Raw genomic sequence first — 20,798 nt, forward strand, 5'->3', positions numbered from 1 at the left:
GGGATGTGCATCCAACTTGCTTGCTCATGAAGACCTCAGGCATTTGAGGACGCCCGTCATCGGAATATACAAGCCAAGTTTATATTTTCACTACAAGAAATATGTCAATTAACGACCTTCAATATTGGTCATCGAATGGTCATTGATTTCCATTTGCGACCTTTTTACGATAAAAAACAGACGGTCAAAAGCTGAGGGTCTCTAATGAACTATAACGACCTTTTTTCTGGATTGGTCGTAGGATTTTACGACCAAACAAAAGCACTGCAATTATTTTGGTCGTTGGTTGTTTGCCCAAGCCACATCAGATCCAACGTGGCAAGCTGACGTGGCAAAAGTTTGACCAAATGAATTAGTCGTAGATTAGAATCAACCCGGTCTAGTTCGGTGTTTTAGATGGGCCGAGCCCATTAATTCAGCCCATTTATCTTGTTTTTCCTGTCAAATTTGTTCAACTACATGGGCCAAGCCCAACATTTTTGCATTTTCATTTTTTAGACCATGACCTTTTACTATAAATTTCTCTTTGGGCCTCGGCCATTTTTACACATTTCTATTTAATTTTTAGCCTTAATTCCTGCCAATATATGTTGGGCCTCTTTTGAAAGCCCAAATAAATTTGGTCCAATAGACATTTACACCTTTCCCATTTGGACCATGCCTCTTGTATTGTAGAATAAAAATAGACAACCAATAAAAATTCAATACAACATATACTTTTTTCGATCACTTTCAATCCAGGAATGCATTTCAACTAAACAACACCAGTACATAAAAATTCTCAACAAATTTAGCATTACAAGTTCAATAACATAAAAAGCGGCAACAACACCAGCTCCGCGAGGTGCAGCGGCAACACCTCTGACAACCACCACAACTACACCAATAATGACCTGCATGACTGCGCTAACAGAACGACAACATGCCTTCCACAGTCGCCTGTTTACATGAATCAACAGAGAAGAATCAGAAAACCGGAGCCAATATATTATGCAGAGACCATTTAAAAAAGTTAAGTTCTTTAGAATGATAACAAAAATTCAGATAGTACAATGCTTTTGTTATCAGATAGTCAATATTTAGAATCTTTGGAAATATCATCACTCACAGAGTGTGACATACTAGGGCAGCATCCAGGGAGTCGTAGTAAAAACTCACAATGTAAGTAATCCTCTGCTATCTACAGTTATTGTCAACAGGTGTACATGGTTATTACACAAACATAATAAATCGTAACTTGCATATGTACACTGTGAATGACACAATATTAAGGAAAATTATAGATGTCGATTTCAGCTCTGGAAGGGGGATGCTTTTAGAACTTAGTGTTAGCCAACTAATTAACACTGCATTTAATAATAAAATCCAGCATATATACAAGGCTTATCCTAAAGGTAGAAAACTTCTAAACTTCTAAACTTCTAAATAAGATGACTATGCAAAAAGTTATAAAAACAATTATTTGCATACTGCATGTCAGTTCCTGATAAAATCTATTCCATCCATTCACAAATATAATATGTTTCGGATATTTCAATATGGACTACATACAGACTGAAATGGGTGAACAAACACACTAACACGTATCTATACTCTATATACATCCGATTCAGAAAAAGGTTAAAACATCATATATTCATGAACGGAGGGAGTGATTGAATTTTGTTAGCATTACACAGAGCTGCATAATTGGTCCATCAGATGTTTGGTCAACTACTGGCGCAAACACACAGATACAAGTGTATAGAAATTAAGGACAATAAAACCGGACCTATTCCAAGCTCTCTCACGCATCCTTTCTCGTGAGACGTTAATTTCGCGTGTGGGATGTAGATCACCGTCAAATCAATGTTCAGGTCGCGAACTGGGACCTATTCCGAGCTCTCTCACGCATCCTTGCTCGTGAGCCGTTGATTTCGCGTGTGGGATGTAGATCACCGTCAAATCAATGTTCAGGTCGCGAACTGGGCTGTCTGATGCGCCTCTGCTCACGCGTGGGCTACTAACGGGCCGCTTGTCCTGGGGGCTGCTACTCCCGAAGCCAGTTTGAAGCCCTCTCATTCGCCTATACGAGTTAACGTCCGATCACGAACGAACGGTCGTGATACGCTTATGGCTGGCCTAACCCCATCCCACCTCCTCGCGACTTGCCTTGTCTCACTCGTCTCCATCTGAGCGATGGCGGCGCAGCAACTTCCCAAGCTCCTCGGAGCCTTCCATGGTGGGGACGCCATTGGGCATGCCACTGAGCATCGGATCCCCTTGGAGCCGCAGCCACACCTGCGAGGGTATCGAGCGCGAGAGAAGCAAGCCGATCCAGCGCATGGGGAGCAAAAACCGGCGCGAGGGTAGGCGATCGAGGGGATCCAGCGGGACACGCTTCAGCCGATGCACTTGAGGGAAATGGCCTCGGAGCCTTCCCTGGTGGGGACGCCATTGGGCATGCCACTGAGCATCGGATCCCCTTGGAGCCGCAGCCACACCTGCGAGGGTATCGAGCGTGAGAGAAGCAAGCCGATCCAGCGCATGGGGAGCAAAAACCGGCGCGAGGGTAGGCAATCGAGGGGATCCAGCGGGACACGCTTCAGCCGATGCACTTGAGGGAAATGGATCCAGCAGACGAGGGGATCCAGCGGGCATGCGAGACGGTGGCCAGCTGTGCTGTCCTTCTACAATCTTTGCTCTGAAGGTGCAGGCAGCAGGTATGGGCTTCACTCTCAAATCGCTGGCGACAAAGGGTTTTCTCTCAGATCGGTACAACAGGGAGGAACTTTGCTGCAGAGGCCATCTTGGCAAGGGAAAAGGGTCCGGACCTATATCCCCATGTCTATGCAAATATCACTTCTCTTTATCTTGGATGTTCTAATCTTCAGATTTGTCTACTTTCCACATGCCGAGTAGTATCCCACGATAATCAGGAAGTGGCCACCGTCAGTGCCCTTTTACTCAAAATTATCCATGTTAATCTATGGATGGATGCTCATCACTGAACTTTTCTTTTTTTACTGCTTTCTACCATGAAGTCCTTACTTTTTGTTGAATGTTGATCTATGCTACAAATCTTTGCATATATTCTTTTACTGAGTTTATTCATGTTCCAGGATAGCAATCTTTGCATATGTTCTGCCTGAAGGCCAATCAATCAGTATATTTTCTTCCTATTCCATCTCTAATTAGTGTTAGTTACTTCTGGCATGGAGATCGTGCACAAGTTAAAGTTCAGCTTAGCGGGAAATATAAACTAAAAGTTACATGCAAAGATAATTATACACAATCTGCTAAAAACAACATGCATTCTTATCTAGATTACTGTTCCATCTGAGACAGACATGGTTTCATTATAATCTGCATTGTGTGAGTATGTAAAAATTTGGATTGCACAATATCCATATTTGTTTATTGTCTCCACAAGGATTTTTTTATTGTAAAGTAGAAAGGCGAGAGGAGGATGTTGTGCTTAATGTGAATCAGCATCAGTGATTTATTTATTTTGTAATTGTTTATTTCCCTTGTCATGATTTTTTAACTGAATCCATTTTGATATTTTCCTCAAACAGGTTCCAAAACGATGACTTCATCTACTCTTTCCTAATTTATGGTATTCACTTTGGATCGATGGGAAACTTAAACTTCTGAAGGATCCTTATCCGCTATTACAGAGGTAAATATGAGCTTCCCTCGCTGATTCTCTGTCTGCTACTTGTTGTAACTACTCTGCACATAACTCAATGAACATTTAAGTATGCCGCCAAAAATTAGCTGCTTCTTGCTAGTGCCACTTATGCCCTATCTGTTGTATTAAGATTCAAGATGCACCATATCCTTACTCTAATATTTTTCTCAAAGTCTGCTCTTATCTAGATTTTCACTTATTTTTTTCTGATTCTACTTTCTTAAAAAAATTATTTGCTAATATTTTCCTTTTTGTGATGAGACATGTTGACTAGGTTTATTATATTTGTAGGTATACATAGATAGTTCAGCGTGAGCCTCAACAATGCAAACTAAACTTCGTATTTATATATTTTATTTGTAGTGGATTGTGTTACAAATAAGTCTCTACAACATGAACCTGATAGCGACAACATATTGTTTGCTCTGCCCCTGCAGCGGCATCCAAGTGGACTTCTATGGGATGTCACCCGAGGGTGCGGCTTGTAGGTGAGGGAGATGATGGCGGACTTTTGTTCCCCTTCCATTGATTTTTTTCTCCATCGACGACATCAATACCACATACCAGCAATCTGCTCTTTTTCGGAGCTGGACTCTTGGTCATCATTTTGCTTCCATATACAATGTTCCGTTTTGTTCAACCAATTCCTTTTCCCCTATTTTTTCTTGATGTGTTATCATGGATCTGATTATGGATATGTGTGGGCACCTACAGTTACAAAACAGTATGGGTTCATGGTTGTGGAATTGTTCTCATTGGTTTGGAGGAACATGCCTTGGTCATGATTTAATCATTGGATTAACTATTAGGACTTGAATCTAATGGGACTACATACTTTCGCATTCAATCTTCTTACATAAGATATTGGGAGAGGCCTCCCTTCTCTGCTGCATCATCTATTGGGGCTCTACATCTCCTGTCAATGGGTAAACCTGGTGTCAACCCTTTTGCTCTGCTCCTGTATGTATGACCCAACTCACTCCTTGATATGATAGTTCAGTATTTTTCGGATGCTGACTAAACCTTCATGTTCAATTTAGTTGTACAATAGTAGTGCATAGTCGAATTGTATTGACCTTTGCTTCTAGATACATAACTATAGATCACATTGACCTCTACCTGGAAGCAAGCAATTTTTTTAACTTTGAGGTGTAACATTTTGTTTCTGTTGCAGAATTGAAAAAATGGTAATTGTTCTATAAGTTAATGTAGAAGTGTTAATATTGTAGGAGTTGTACAAACAGAACCAAAGATTACTTACAACTTATTAAACGGTTTTGCTGAGTGATGTCGTATGTACTATATTGCTTTGCTTTTTTTCGTAATCGGGCTCTTTTGTTATATAACAAAAACCTTAAGTTTTCTCTTCTCTTTGCTTTCCATCAAAATAATCCATCATATGCATATTTCTCACGGAGCCTTTCCCCTGCAGATAATGCTTTTCCGTCTCTGCTCTAATTAGACTTGCTCAGCCAGGTTGGTGATCATCTTCTGGGGGAACCCTATGATAGTACTCCATCCTTTCTGCAGTGAAATATCACCCATTGGAGGTTTTGTATTTCATGCAGGTTGCAACTTTTAGCTATGGTCGTTTATAATTCTTCTTCCGTGTTGGCAAATAGTTGATGTGTCAACATGTTTTCTAAGACAATATTGATGTAGATTATCGACTGTTTCGTTTACTGTCAAACATATATTCTTTATCTACACAAACTTAACTTTATTTTCACAAGCCCATGCATTACAAATTTTTTCTATCATCCAACTGAAAAAATGCATGGGCGCTGCAACGCGCGCCATCAATGTTCTAGTTAAGGACAGTATCACCACACCTAATCCGAAGTCTCACAGCGATTTGCATTTTTGGCCGTCCATTTTTATGATCTGGTCGTTTCTGGCCGTTTGATATCCTGTGTACACCAACTCTCCTGAAATTGGCCCAGCTATCCTATTGCCTGCTACTCCGTAGGCCGAAACGATGGCCTCCGCTAAACTGGACCGTTGGCCAGCCCATTCTACCTGTTGGGCTTTGAGGGGTCCATCGAAGGAGCGACCGCGTCCATTTGCCCATACGAGGGGAGGGGGAGTCGAGCTCGGAAAAAAAGGAGAAGGAGAAGAAGGGGATCGAGCGCCTGTCGAGACGAGCTGGCGAGGGGATCCGACACGGCGAGCTTCAGCCGATACCGTCGACGAGAGGATCAAGCGGACTTGCAAGATTCGGATGAATCAAGGGCCGGCGCCTCATCTTCTTGAAACTGCTCGCACTCATACTTCAGTTTCTAAGCACGCATTCATGGCGATTGATTTGACAATCCTTTCCGCTGCCGAATGGTACGTATATATATTATTCGTCCCCTGACATTCTTCTCCCATCCTCTCTGCTCCTGCAGCACAACATCTTTCATCATGGTCACCACAATACTGATTTCAATTGGCCTGGTGGGTGTACCGGGCGTTACCGCAGATCTTGGGAGTTCAAATAAATCGTTCGGGCTGCCCAGACCCCTCCTGAATCCATGGTGTAAACAGCTCATTTTCTTCTTTTGTGATATGTTCTTGATATGGGTTAGTTTTGAGTTTGTTTATTGGTAAGTAAGATTTCCTTATGAAGTCGCTTGCCGTCAAGTGTGCCCATCTCTGGACTGTTCTCTTTTGTGGTTCTAAAGATGTAACACGTGATATAATTTAAATGTTTGATATTTTGCCTTTTCATCTGCAGAAGGTCTGAAAAACAAAATTGGACCAAAGCTCATGCTCATGATACTGCTCATGATACTCTTGACCATCTCATCACCCACAAACACGTTCCAGGGGCAGCTTGAAGATAGCGGCTACCCGTGGTACATGTGACAGACCGCATCCACGCCAGCTTAAGTTTAACTTCTCAGAAAGTTGTGTTTGATGGAAAATTGGTGTAGTTTATTATAATTTTCTTGTTCTTCTTTTTCTAATCGCTTGTTTCGGTGCCTGGAACAATAGTCTTTGGTGAACAAAGACTAATGAAACCTTCAGATATATTTGTTATCATGTTTGACTTGATTTGCCTCTCATCATAAAGAGTAGTATTATACCCAACATAGGTTTAGCATCGCACTACTACAATAGCAGGTATAGGCATGACATGGACAGGAAAATGTTGACAGTGAAATCAAGCTAAATATCTGCTTTCCAACCTAAACTAAAAAACTGTTTTTTTCTTCCTCCTGACACTGAGATACAACTAAATATCTGCTTTTTTTTATCTTCTTTTGTACTTAATGAGTAGGTGCAGCAAGCGAGTGGTATGATGATGTGTTGCTGCCTTGTGTGCTTCGACTGGTTGCTTATACATGCTAGGAGAGCCCAAACAATTCACATTTGCAAACTGGACAACTCTATTTCACAAGCAGTTAATCACATATCATCAACTGCACTTTGCACAAAGCCATTATTTTACTTAAGCATTGAGAAAGGTAAAAAGTGAAAAAAGTAAATTTCACCTTGTTGATCTTGAGCCACCTGGTAATGCAACTTGCATGGTAATTATGATTGGAGGGCATGGTTATGATGTTCTCCCTGCTTTGGAAAGCTTTCAAATACGCAATACAAGTCTTGTATCCATTCGATGGAAAAGAGAGAGAGTCGTCAGTGAAAGGAGGGACTTGAATGGGTTGACTTTTCATGCCGGAATTTTGGAGGTCACCATTCACATGTGTTGCAGCGGGCCTGACCGAGAGTCATCGATGGCTCCAAGATTAGTCCAATCATAGGTATTACCCTGTAATTTGATCCATCCATGGCTTCTGAGGTTTCCTGCCTATACGACATGCTCCTTATTTTCATGTATCTACATCGTATACTCAGCTCGTGTAATTTGGTGTTAGTTGATTGCTTTTGGTGCTTTACATGTTGAATGTTTAACAACCAAATAGAGAGCATTAGTACAATAATCATTATGTTATTGGATTTATGAACTTACAATTTTATACTCTGATTGTGCATCTATAGGTACACCCAGTGGTCTGTGAAGTTCAAAGTAAGTTGAAAACACTCATGTAGCACACTTATTAGTGCAAGTTGGCTCTGATGGACTGGTGGCTAATTGATACACTTGGATTAATCACTTTGCTATATGCCTTACACCACCTCCCTCTACATTGTTTCCGAAAGGAGGGTGACCAAGGCATGTGCATCATATTATGCACACATCCGTATCATCCTCTCTGCGTATTAGAGAAAAAACTTCAACTCAGAAGTACATGCACCTAATTCTTTGAGATCTAGCTATGCTTGCATTTATGTTAGATGGACGTGGCAACACGGGCCATTGAACCACTTTCCAGCCTTATGAGTCACTAAGTGATTTTGATCATCGGTTCTGTCTAGCTTTTTGGCTGTTACATCACCATAGTGAATATTATAGTGCCAAAATGATGGGTGCAGCAACGCGCACTAGCAATGATCTTGTGGTAGTTAAAAACTGATCCAGTACCAGGTGCACCATATTCATATATCATCCATCAAACAAACGACAATACGCCTAAGTATCTATTAAAGCTGAAGTGCCTTTTGGTGACATGAAAGGGGTCAAATAATTTCTCTTGTGTATCTCTAATCGGTGATGTTTGGTTGTACCTCCCAGGGACTGTCAATCACCAATTGTTAAAAATGTTGAACAAGCTTTTGGTTAAGTAAGATGACATGGAGGATTTCCAAACCAGTGCAACCATTAATTGACCTCAAAAGTGTATAATAAAATCACGATTTTATTATGCAACAAAAAAGGTAACTAAAGCCAACAGAACAATAAGGATCAGTGCAATATTAAGCGTTTGACACGCTAGGATATTTTGGAGATAGATAGACATCATCAAGGAGCAGGGGCTAATAAATTTATACATACTATTTCCCATTCTGCATCCAATATATTGGCATATCAGTTGCTGTGTGTTTTCTGAACATTTTTTAACCAACTGATAAGTACTCAAACTCTGAAAGCATAAGGCCATGAACATCCTAGGAAAATAATAAGCACGCATCGAAGATACTTTATACGAACCGTGTAGGATATGACACCAACACCAAATCCTTCAAGTAACCGACCCATGTAGAGAAACGACGAGTCCTGTACATGAAACATCGATCAACAAGAATGAAGGAAAAAGGTTGTGGAAAATAAGCTTGGGAAACATGTGGGTGTGTCATGTCATACATTCACGAAGGAGATGGCGAGCCAACCGATGATGTTGGGAATCGTCGCGATCATCAACGACTGAAAATTCAGTCAGACAGATAGCACATTAGTGTAAAAGCATGTAACTTCAGTTCAGTGTAGTAAAACAGAGAAGCCTGAACTTATTGACAACAGAACCATCAATTTCTGGAATGATAAAAAAGTAACACATCCAAGATGTCACATATCGGAAGGACCATTGGTATTTACATAGGTTGATTGCCTTCCTCTTCAGGAGCAAGAAGACTAAGTTTTGATCGTGTAGTTCTTATACTATACATGAAAACTTAAGACTTCACGTGTAGCTATGAATAAAATTATTCATATCAAGGGCCGAAGGGCCATAAATAAATGGAATCTAGTGCTTATCATGTGAAATGGCATGTGGAATTTCTTAAAATTGTGTCTCAGGGGAAAAGTTCCTAGTACTATGCTGACTAAATTAGCTATAGAATGCAACCAAGCTACCAGATTAGTATTTTTTGCTAAAGAATATATCTGAAAACAAAGGATGGTAAATCAAACCATGACATACAGATCACACATCAACATTTAACGTTCCCATTGAAAGCATGGCATACATCACACATCAACTCTCAGCTTTCCTATCAAGGCAGATGGCGATACATAGCTATACCTAGAATGCAAACACATTTATCATCCCAGATCAAAGTAAGATGGCTGTCTTCATACAACGATGGCAATGTCCAGATTTGCTTTTCCATAGTAAGGCTGAAGTAATCTATATATTTCACCATAGATGGTCGATCCCATTTATTTAAAATTTTAAAGACTTCACATATGTTCCTTATTTTCAGATTCTAATCACCCCCTTGAATTTTTTAGGTGTACTTAATCGTCTTACTAACTCACAATTAAAAGGATGGATGTTTGGTCAAGTAGATAGATGGTCCCTCTAAATGATTTTTATTCTATTTTGACTCACACATCTCAAATTTTAAAAACTTTGCCTATTCTGTCCCGCAACAACTTCTTGTGTTTACCAAAAACTCTATTAGAGACTAAATAACCTGAAACAAAAAATATCGTCTTCTCAGCCTTCTCCTCCCCAACAGAGACAGGGAACTTGTTCGTGAGGTGCAGGCCGCGGCAGACGGTGTTCACCCTGATCTTGTGCTTGCCGAGCTCCATCGCCGACAGCTGAAGGAACAACGGAGAGCATTGTGGTTATGTTACTTGTGCAGATATTCAGGATTCATGTCGGCATTCATGCTGGTATTACACGGAAGAAGGCTTACTCTCACGAGCTGATGAACGGCGCCTAAACTCGTTTCGTATGCCGCAGCCCTCGGATACAATCCTCTCCCGGCGCCGATGATCTGGGTCAAGCACACCACGGAACCGCGGACTGCGCGTCCCGGAACCGCTTCGCCATCGCCGTTATCAGGAGCCAATGTCTGATTACATTGACTTTCATGGTCTTGTTGTACTCATCTTCAGTCACCCTGAGGCAGTCTTGCACTTCCCCTGCTCATATACAGTAGCCAAGCAAAACATTGACGGTTCAAAGATGTTCATGGATGGAATTGGTGGATGGTTGATACGTCTCCAACGTATCTACTTTTCCAAACTCTTTTGCCCTTGTTTTGGACTATATTTTGCATGATTTGAATGGAACTAACCTGGACTGACGTTGTTTTTAGCAGAATTGCCTTGGTGTTATTTTGTGCAGAAATCAAAGTTCTCCAAACGTCCTGAAAATTTACGGGGAGCAGTTTTGGAAAATATCAAAAATACCTGCGCCAGGATCCACCTGAGGGGGTGGGCCAGTGGGCCACAAGCCCCTGCTCCGCCACCACCCCCCTTGTAACGACCAAGATGCGGTCCTTTCCGATCTAGGGGTCGAGGCCCCCGAATTGGAAAGAAGCGCATCTAAGCGTTTCACAAGCAAGTAACATAACACAAATAATAATAAAAGTAGACAATTCGGGATTCAACTGTCTTCTCATTAATAACTCAGAGTACATCACAGATACAATCAAGGTAGTTCCGCTACGGACTACAAAACATGGAAATGCTATGCTACCCTGCCTGCAGGCCCACGATCACGACCACGCCTCGTTCCTCTGGATAGTTCACGTAGAGGCGGTCTGTCTCCTCGTCGTACTGCCATGCCAGCTGGGTGCCGTCGGGATCATCTGTCTCTGGGGTACCTGTACCTGTTGGGAGTTTCGGAGGAATCCGTGAGCCACGGGGACTTAGCAATCTAAGACCTTGGTGCCAGAACTAGTCATGTTATTAGGTAGGATAAGGCTGCAGCATCCTAAGCTTGATTTAGTGGCTAACTTACGCAAAGCAATTGTGAAGGTGGTCTACACTAGCGGTCGTGATTACTTGATCACTAAGTGATCCTGAACACCTACCTACGACATTCATAACCCCACCGTGTTCCCGATCAAAGAGAGATCTTCGAGGGGGGACAGTCATGGTTACGCACATCGTTGGCAATTTTATTAGCTTATGTTTAAGTTCTCTAATACCGGATGTTAACAAAATATTCCAAGTTGCCACATAACCGCGGGCACGGCTTTCCGAAAGATTAAACCCTGCATGGGTGCTCCAACTAGTCCATCACAAACGAACACAGGCTGCAAAGGCATCCTCTATCACGAATCTCGTGATCTCGTCGGAGTCCTTAGAGGAAAACCTCAACTCTGGGGGAAACCAAAGCTTCACTGGGATTCCTATACGCAAGATATACCGCTAAGGTAAGGCAAGGCTAGCAGGACCTCCCGACGTGTCGACGACCGTGATAAGAGCCGCGTATCTCAGCCTCAGGACACGCCGGATGAGCGATGGTTACCATGCCAAAACACCGAGTTGCCCCGGGGAGCGTAATAAACTTCTCTGGGTTGGATCAACACTCATGAGGAGCACTGGCCCGGGTTGTTGATTAAAGTCCTCGGGGTAGCTACTCCCTATGCAGATTATTATTAAGTGATTAGCAAATTAACACCAATGTTGGGTCCTGCCGGACAAGCCTTAGCACTACGCGATTTATCGAGGGGGTCAACATAACAACCCCGAACGTGTTAGGAGCGATCATTATGGAATCAAACACCAGTAACCGGTAACTAAGGCGACAATAACGGAACAAAGCACCCGGCAAAAGGCTAGGCCTTCCGTCATTTACCAAGTGTATAGGTGCACTAATTAAAATAACAGAATTTAAGATAATGATATCAAGCTCATGTTGTCACATGAGTCAAAGCACCTGCGTCTAGCAACGCTAACATTAGTAGCTGAGCAAAGCCTACTTAGCCATTCAAGTCTTGCTAGGAAGAGGAACAGTGTTTGGGTTCATGGCATAAAAAGAGGCAATTTAATTTAGTGGTAGGCAGCGAGCAATATGACAGGGAAACGAAACTAGCATAACAAGTCTAGAGATGGAATCAAGGTCATATCATCTTGCCTGTGATGTCCTCAGCTTGGAATGGTTCTGGTTCGTCCTGCACGTACTCTCCTGACTCCACGTATTCGTTCTTCGATCCCGGTGCTACCCAACATAAGAATAGCAACCAATGAACAGAAGCACCACAAGATGCAACAATCACATGATGCATGAGATGTAAAATTAGCATGCATTGCTATTTCTATCACTAGCACAAGCAAAAGAAAACTACTACAAGTTTCTGGACAGAACTGTACACTAAGCTATTTTGACATGCATGGGGATGGCATGAACAGATGAGGCTCGTGAAAATGATGCAAAACCATATAAAGAACATTGCAAACGGAGCTACGGATCAACGGGAATCAACGAAACAAGATATGAAGCTCTACGTGGAAGAATCAACACCACACCCACAATTGGCACAAATCTGGTATTCCCAGGTTGCCAAGACATATAACAACCCAACACGAATGGATTGGAGCAAGTAAGAACACCACAACATCAACTAAGCACACACAATGATCAAAATGACTATACTACTCAATCTGCCATAATCTGCATCTTAGCTCTTTGTGAGCTACATGCAACATAGCTACATGCCTCCAAATATGACAAATAATATATGTGTCTGTAGCCAACCAAGAACACTACAAGCACCAGCAAGAATCACAGCAAAAGGAATTAAACTCTAGAAGATACAAGCCCACAAACTTTCACAAAACCATCAGATCTCACGGACTTGGTGAAAATTCCTGCACCTGACTTTCTGTCTTTGTTCTGAAGCTTTTTGACAGCAATCAAAACACAACCTACTGGACTCCAAATGAGATGAAATTTTGTAGGGAGCTTCAAAAACATATGAGGTCCAAATTCCTAGCACTGAACTAAGGCTAGTTCACAACACAATGACCAGAACAGCGTCATCTATAGGAGAAGAAAATGTTTCCAGATTCTCAGACTTAGTGAAATTCCAGATTTCACTAAGCTGGACTTTTTCAGCCACATGCCCACTTTGTCTATGCATAGTTTGCACACAAATAACACCAAGTGATAAATGACACCACTATGGTGTAGAGAAAAACCCCTACTACTATCACACAAAAGCTCATGCCCTTGGGCTCCACCTATTCCATGGAAACAAAGAGCAAACTTGCAACAAATCTGAATATGTCAACTCCATAAAGTATCCCAATGGGAAAACTATCTTCACCACTGGATTACTTGGGAGATTCTACCCCAAAATCATATATAATATGTGGGCACTTACTTTGAACAAGTGACCACAAATTAAGGGAGAGGAAACTACTCCAAATCATGCCTAGTGAATGGGCATCATTTCATGTAGTTCCACTATAACAACAACTACAAAGGTTGAGCTCATGTGCACAATGACAAAGTGACATGGGGGTTTGAACCCCATGTTTGTGTCATGCACATCAACTTCACAACCCCTACTATTAAGCTTCCCACACAAATATCATGCCATGCCCTCTCACATATGGACATGTGAAGGTGCAAAGCTTGCTTGCCAAGGTGGGATGCTACTCTCACACACACCTAGTCCACATCACTCACGAGCACATCATGCTCAAGATCAACTCCTCACACTTTCACATGTTATCATAGCAACCAACTAGAACAAGGTCAACTATATTTATACACACACAACCTAGTGCAGCATCAAGGGCTAGCACCTACAACAAAGAAATACCTACACATGCTACCACTACACTTGCTATCATATCTTAGGATCAACTACTAGGAAGCACCACCATACACACAATCTAGTGCCACTAATCCCATATGTATGTCCTCACACACACATGCACCTCTCACAAGCACATCCACACACACTACATCACCTAGCATAATTATAACAACAAAGGAAAAATTGAAACATAATGCCATGGCCACCTATGGTTGTAACAGGATCAGCAACAACAAAGACGAAGTAAAATTGCAGCAAAAAGAGAAAAACAAAAGGAGGGCTCCCTGGGATTCGAACCCAGAACCTACTGGTGCAACAAATCCACCCTTACCACTCTGCTACTATCAACTTATCGACAGAACAGAGGGTTCAGGCAAGGTAAGCCTCTCTGCAGGTCACTGTGCCGAGAAAATCAAATACAAAAAGGTGCCGAGGGGGGATCAAACCCAGCACCTCTCAACAGGCACAACAGAACCCATACCACTGGGCTATGCTATGACGTCTGATCTAACACACGCAACGAAACAACTAAAGGAGGTTCCTCTGCTGATCTACTACAAGCGGCAGACCGGAACAGGGGAAGGCCCTTGCCGGCGACATGGTACAAATTGAGCAATGGCTCGTGGAGGGGAGTAAGCCCACACATGCACGGGCTCATTTCATGTGCTAACTACCCCCGAGGGGCTCTACTACGGCGCGGCGACGGCGAGCGGCGGCTCCGGCGACAGAGAGCATTGCGCTTCGATCCTACTGCTACTGCACCCGATCTGGGACAGGGAGGAGGGAGGAGGAGCACTACCTCGTGTACGAGTCGAGGAGAGGAACGGCTCGTAGAGTAAGTAGTGGAAGAAGGCCGTCGACGAAGCTACTGGTCGGAGGGGATGCGCCGCCGGGAAGCAGTGGACGCAGCGCGGGGGAGGTCGATCTTTCGCCGGGAACGGGCTCCTGGAGGCGTCCTCGAGCTGCTTGTATCGTCGTAGAGGAGGTAGGGGAAGTAGATCGACGGCGGCGACGAACTCCTACCCGTCGGTCATGGCGGACCCAAGCGCTCCTTACCTTGCTGCGACGAGAGAGAGAGAGGGGGATCGGGATCTGGGCGTTGCAGCGGCGGGGAGGAACCCTAGCGGGTCTGCACGGACGCCAAGGGGTTATAAAGCCCAAGAGGAGGAGGCGAGAGCGTGCCGTCGGCCATGTGTTGCCGCTCCTCTCGGTGGAGCAGAGGGGAGGGAAAGAGAGGATGACATGTGGGGCCGCCTGCCTCGCTGGAAAGGGAGGAGGACGACGCATCGCGCGCGTGAGCTAGCGAGGAGATGGGCTGGGCCACGCTTAAGGCTTGCCACTGGCGACAGATAGAGGAGGGGGCCGTGAGGGGTTTTTTATTCTTTTAAATAAACACAGAAAAGGTTTTAAAACAAGTGGCAATACTGTTGGGGTAAAAATCAAAACAAAAATGCCCCTGGCCATAAGGAATTATGACCTATTTGAAATAAATAGAAAAGAAATATTTGGAGCAATTTGTTTAAATACAAAACAGCAATTTATTTACTGTTTTTGGATTTATTGGCACCCTTTAAAAATAAGAAACGAAACAGCAAAACACATCTTGGCATCCTCCACAAAATACACTAAATCATGGGCATTTTTAAAAGAGGGAAGGGAGAAGAGAATCTTGACATAGGAGAAATTAGAGAGGAGGGGTGGAGATGGTTTTGAAACCCAAGCTTATACTATCACATGCACACCCCACTTAAACTATACATCACATGCTCATCATCACAAAGCATCACAAGGTTCAACCACAAGATCACCACCACCACATGAAAAGCTAAGATCATATGGCAACAACACAAGACAAGGGCATGCAATGATATGCTATGCATGCATGCATGGGAAGGAAGGAAAAATAAACAAGGGACACCACATGAGGTCATGACACAATTGGATACATCACATCACTGACAAGGTGGACCCACATGCAATAGGTTCCAAATATGGCAAGGTCTACATCTGGGGCACTACAAACTCTCCCACACTACAAAGAAGATCTCGCCCTCGAGATCTAAGACTGAAAGAAATCGGCAAATTCGGAACGGAGGTGATCCTCGCGTTCCCACGTAGCCTCTTTATCAGAATGGTGAGACCAGTGCACTTTGAGAAACTTGACAGTCTTGTTACGGGTCTTGCGCTCAGTCGCCTCGAGAACCGCAACTGGATGCTCACGATAAGAAAGGTGAGGCTGAAGGTCGATATCTTGAAGATGGATAGTGCACTCGGGGTTCTTGAAACACCTCCGAAGCTGAGAAACATGGAACACATCATGGACATTTGCGAAGGTTGACGGAAGCTCGAGCTGGTACGCAAGGTCGCCCCTCTTGCCAACCACTCTGAACGGACCAACGAAACGAGGCGCAAGCTTGCCTTTGATGCCAAAGCGCTGCATACCCTTCATGGGCGACACCTTGAGATAGACAAAGTCATCAAGCTCATAAGACATGTCATGGTTCTTGCTATCATAATAGCTCTTCTGACGGGACTGAGCTGCTCTGAGGTTGTCGCGAATGATCCGACACATCTCCTCAGCTTCTTCTATCATATCATTGCCAAGGATCTGACGCTCGCCGGTCTCGGACCAGTTGAGCGGAGTACGACACTTCCTGCCATAGAGAATTTCAAACGGAGCCTTGCCAGAACTAGCTTGATAATTGTTGTTATATGAGAACTCCGCGAAAGGCAGACAATCTTCCCACTTCATGCCAAAAGGGACAACACAGGTTCTCAGCATATCCTCAAGAACTTGATTCACTCTCTCCACTTGACCACTAGTCTGAGGGTGGAACGCCGTGCTGAAGCGGATCTTCGTGCCCATAGCAGACTGAAAGGAGTCCCAGAACTTGAAAGTGAAGATACTTCCGCGATCTGAAGAGATCATCATCGGCACGCCGTGCAAAGAGACAATCCTGGAGGTGTACAACTCTGCCAGCTGAGCTGCTGAAATGGACTCCTTGACTGGAAGGAAATGAGCCACTTTACTCAATTTGTCGATGACGACGAAGATAGCATCATTGCCCTTCTTGGACTTCGGAAACCCGGTGATGAAATCCATCTCAATGTGATCAAGCTTCCACTCAGGAATCGACAAAGGCTGCAAGAGGCCTGCTGGTCGTTGATGTTCTTCTTTCACCCTTCGACATACATCACACTCGTTTACGAACTGAGCAATTTCACGTTTCATACGAGTTCTCCAGAAAGTCTGCTTCAAGTCATGGTACATTTTGGAACTTCCAGGATGAATAGAGAGCAGAGAGTTATGAGCTTCTTCCATGATCACCTTCCTGAGATCACCTTTCGGGACGACAAGGCGATCCTCAAAAAACAACGTGTCCCTGGCATCAACAGTGAAGCACTTATACTTGGGGATACTCTTTCCCATGCCAATCTTGACCTTCTTCACCATAGCATCAAGAAGCTGGGCTGCTCTGACCTGATCTTCCAAGGTAGGAGAGATCTAAAGGTTCGCAAGAAAGCCGTGAGGTACTAGCTGAAGATTAAGCTTCCTGAAAGACTCAGAAAGATCCGGCTGGAGAGGTTGCAGAATCAGACTATTGCAATATGCCTTCCTGCTCAATGCATCTGCCACAACATTTGCCTTGCCTGGAGTGTACTCAACACTCGGATTAAAATCCTGGAGCATTTACACCCAACGTGTTTGCCGAAGATTCAAGTTAGGCTGAGTGAAGATATACTTGAGACTCTTGTGATCGGTGAAAACTTCAACCTTACGTTCCAACAAGAGATGTCTCCAAGTCATCAAAACAACTGGTAGCTCGAGATCGTGCACATGATAGTTATTCTCCGCAGGTTTCAACTGCCTGGAGGTATAAGCAACCACCTTCCTATCTTGCATCAATACTGCACCAAGACCCTGGAGACAAGCATCGCAAAAGACCTGGTACGGCTTGGAATCATCCAGAGGGGCCAAGACCGGAGTGGAGATAAGCTTCTCTTTGAGTGTATCGAAAGCCAGTTGACACTCTGGAGACCAAACATACTTAACACCCTTCTGAAGAAGACTAGAGAGCGGCTTGGCGATTTTGGAGAAGTTCTCAACGAACCTTCTGCAATATCCAGCAAGCCCGAGAAAGCTTCGAAGCTGCTTCACATTCCGCGGAGGCTCCCATTCAACAATGGCTTGAACCTTGGACGGGTCAACCTTAATGTCCTCGGCTGAGATAATATGCCCAAGATAAACCACTTCTTTCAGCTAGAACTCGCACTTGGAAAACTTGGCATACAGCTTGTACTCTCTCAGTTTATCAAGCACCAACCTGAGATGTTTCTCATGGTCTTCCTCAGTCTCAGAAAAGACCAGAATGTCATCGAGATAGAGCAAGACAAATTCATTCTTGTATGGGGAGAAAATATAGTTCATCAATCGACAAAATGTCGGAGGAGCATTAGCCAGACCAAAAGACATGACCGTATACTCATACGAGCCAAAACTGTCCTGAATGCCGTCTTCGGAATGTCTTCCTCGCGAATGCGAATCTGATGATAGCCCATTCTGAGATCAAGCTTGGAGAATACTTTAGCACCTTTCAACTGTTCGAACAACTCAGTTATGTTCGGAAGTGGATATTTGTTCTTGATTGTCTTCTTGTTCAATGGGCGGTAATCGACACACAGCCGGTCCGATCCATCCTTCTTCTTGACAAATAGAACACCACATCCCCACGGAGACGAGCTTGGTCTGATCAAACCCAAACGCCCCTGCTCATCGAGTTGCCTCTTGAGTTCCTTCAATTCTTCTGGACCCAGCTTGTATGGCCGTTTGCACACTGGCTCTGTGCCTGGCTCAAGCTCAATGACAAACTCAACTTCACTATGCGGAGGCATGCCTGTCAGCTCTTCAGGAAACACATCTTGATATTCGCAGACCACTGGAACTTGCTAAATAGGATTGATCTCACCCTTTTCATTCAAGGAGAACAGACGAATTGTATCATCGCGCGCCGCGAATATAATCACATCCTCCGAAGAGTGGGTAAGCTTCACTTCTTTAGCCTCACAATCAATTGATGCCTTGTTCATGGCCAACCAGTCCATACCAAGAATCAAGTCGATGTCGGAATTGCCCAAGACAATAGGAGACGCCAGAAAAGAGTAACTGCCTATCTTGACAGAAGCATCCGGAACCCTCATGTACGAACTCATGCGCATGCCCGAAGAAACCACACGAAAGGGACTATCCAAATGAATTGCAGGAATATCATGCTTAGCTATGAAAGGCTTGGAGATGAAGCAATGCGAAGCACCAGAATCAAATAACACTTTAGCAGGAATATCATTGACGAGAAGGTTACCCATGATCACATCAGAGGAGTTGTCTGCTTCAGCTGCATTCACCATGTTGACTCGAGCTGATCTGGGGTTGAATTTGACAACAACGTTGCTTGGAGGTTTGCCAGGAGGAGGAGGAGGTGGAAGACAGAGCTGAGAAGTACATTTGTTGGCATAGTGACCCTTCTGCCCACATTTGTGACAAGTGACATCTGCTGGCTGCCGGAACTGAGTCTGAGGAGGTCCTTGCTTCTGATGCTGGTATCTCTTCTAGAAGCCAGGGTTGGGTGGGTGGGAAGAACCACGTCCACCTGAGTGCTTCAGCTGCTGTGAGTGCCGAGGAGGAGGAGGAGAAACCCAAAACCTCTGTTGCTTCTGAACCATCTGAGTCGAGGAAGAGCTGGAATCTCTGAAGTGCTTCTTGGAGTTTTCCACCCTTAGCAAGGATGCCTCTGCTCTGAGAGCTAAGTTGTAGAACTTGTCAAACTCCTGAGGATCGTGCAATGCAAGAGCCAACTGCAAGTCTTCCTTCAAGCCACCCTTGAACTGGTAGATCTTGTTCTTGTGATCCGGGACATCCTGCAACGCGTAACGGGCCAGCTCGTGGAACTCGACATTGTACTTGTACACAGAATTGCTGCCCCGCTTCAAACGTCTGAACTTCTCACGCATCTATTCCACAAAACTGGAAGGGATGTAGTGGGACCTGAAGTCACGACAAAACTCGTCCCAAGACATCACCTTGTCGCCTCTGGAATCCTTGAGTTGCTGCCACCATATAGAAGCCTGTCCCTTCAACTGAAACGTTGAAAACTTGACATAGTCCTCCGGACGCACATTGCTACACTCGAAATGCTTGTTCATATCACAGATCCAATCTTCCGCATCAAACGGCTGGTCGCAAGAAGTGAACGTCTTAGGCTGGTTTGACAGGAACTGACTCAGGTTGGCGAAGTGATTGCCACCCTGCTGGAAATTGCCGTGCTGATGATTGGCTCTCTCCTGGATCAACTGCAACAACATCTGAGTGTTTGCATTAGTAGCTGCCATCATCGCCTGCGAGGCCTTTGTAGGAGGAGGCGGCGGCGGAGGAGGAGGAGGAGGAGGTGGAGGCGGCATATCCTCACGCCCTGGGGTCTGACGAGTCGGTGGAGCCATCCTGAAGACGGACAACATATTAGTCCACAGAATAATTGAAGATATTGCTGAATCAAAAGACAGAATATCTGAACAGAATTTAGCATTGCACTCGAACAACATAGCAAGAGTGCATCCTCAAAGTAACAGACGACAAAATTCCGATAAGGACCACTGTAAACAAGTGTGAGCTAGAACTGCTCGGAACAAACATATGACCGAGATTTCCCAAACCTCAATCAAGCGTCTGTAGGAAGATAGTCCTATAAGATACTACTAGATATCCCACCTATGAATTCCCGAAATAACTGGTCGT

General features: G+C 44.0%; 1 pseudogene; it reads right to left on the reverse strand.

Moving 5' to 3' along the window:
- Positions 1-2,584: 2,584 nt before the first annotated feature.
- LOC123409157 overlaps positions 2,585-20,798 on the reverse strand; it is a 44,485-nt pseudogene continuing 26,271 nt past the window's right edge.

This window comes from Hordeum vulgare, chromosome 7H, assembly GCF_904849725.1.
Source record: "Hordeum vulgare subsp. vulgare chromosome 7H, MorexV3_pseudomolecules_assembly, whole genome shotgun sequence".
NCBI lineage: Eukaryota > Viridiplantae > Streptophyta > Magnoliopsida > Poales > Poaceae > Hordeum > Hordeum vulgare.